Raw genomic sequence first — 1,626 nt, 5'->3', positions numbered from 1 at the left:
CTGCATCCCTCCCCCACTCCGCCCTTCAGTCAACATCCCTCCTTGGCACTTTCCTTTCTCCCTTTCCCCACCATTCCCAGAAAAGCAGGACAGCACTGTCCTGGCTCAGAAGTGTCCCCTGGTTCCCATCTCTCTGTATCCCTTTCCTTCCAGGTGGTGTGAGGGTCCCACTCTGAGCTAGGATCTAGGAAGCAAGAGTTTCCAGACAGGCACTGCCACCGAACAGCTGGGAGGTCTTGGCCAAGTAACTTCGACTCTCTGGGCCCCTGTTTCCCCGTCTGTAAAATGAATAGTGGGGCCAGGCTTGATCTCTGAAGTTTCCCCCAAGTGCTGGAGTTCGGACTCTGATCTGTGATCTAGAGAATCGGATGCTACTTCTCCCACGTAGCATTTTACTACCATCTGCCTCCGCCGGCCTTTGGAGAGGAGGAGACACAGCCAAGGCGACTCCAAATCTGGGGCACTCTCCACAGGGGAGGGAGCTGACTCCTGGAGTGGGATCGCCCCGCTGAGATGCTGCAGGTCGCCTCCCTCCCCTGGCTAAAGCCTTTCTCAGGGAGGAAATGGGATTTGGCCCAAGGTTGTCCGCGGGGGCCTGGGAATGAGTCACTCCAGAGTGTGGCCCTTGTGGAGAGAACCTGTGCCAGCCTCGCCCCCTCCCAGTGTTCTGGGCCCCTCTGTCAAGGCGGCTTTCTCCCAGGCTGAAAGGGCCCTGGCGCTTTCCCACAGCTCCTCTCTGCTGGGAGCCCCGCTTGCCATGGCCACCACGCCAGGAGGCTTTCCATGTTTACTCGCTTTCTAGCCCAGGAGACCTTTCTCTTCTCCCTCTAATCCTTTCTGGCCTATGCAGGCATCCCTGAGAGGCCTCAGCTCTGTCCTTAACGACCCCGCAGTGTGGGACCCCATGCTGGCTCTGTCACACCGAGTGGCCTCCCATCTTCCTCATTATTTTCCTTGCATTTTCCAACTTATTTTCTCCGGAAAATCTTAAAATTTGAAATGCTGCTTTGTGGGGACAGTTTCAAGTTTGGGTCAGGTAGGAGCAGAGCACCTTATTCTTATTTGAATATGATAAATCTTTATTATGACTTTTATTTTAGTGTCAGGGTACCTGTGCAGGTTTGCTCTGTTGGTTAACTGCATGTCACAGGGGTTTGGTGCACAAGTAATTTCATCATCCAGGTAATAAGCCTAGTACCCAATAGATAGCTCTTCTGATCCTCTCCCCTCTTCCCACTCTCGGCCCTAAAGTAGCCCTGGTGTCTGCTATTCCCATCTTCATGTCCATGTGTTCTCATCATTTAGCTCCCACTTATAAGTGAGAACATGTGGTATTTGGTTTCTGTTCCTGCATTAGTTTGCTAAGAATAATGGCCTCCAGCTCCATCCACGTCCCTGCAAAAGACACCATCTCATTTTTTTATGACTGGTAAGGATTCCATGGCATATGTAAACCACATTTTCTTTATCCAAGTCTACCACTGATGGCCATTTAGGTTCATTCCCTGTCTTTGACAGCACCTGATTCTAAAGGAATAAGGAGAGTAGTTTGATCCAGTGAGAAATGAGACAAATGTGGGGGACATTTTTTCCAAATGTTGTCCCCGCCGCATAAGCAGAGCTGTG

This window comes from Macaca nemestrina, chromosome 5, assembly GCF_043159975.1.
Source record: "Macaca nemestrina isolate mMacNem1 chromosome 5, mMacNem.hap1, whole genome shotgun sequence".
NCBI classification, from domain to species: Eukaryota; Metazoa; Chordata; class Mammalia; order Primates; family Cercopithecidae; genus Macaca; species Macaca nemestrina.
This window is presented reverse-complemented; position numbering follows the sequence as displayed.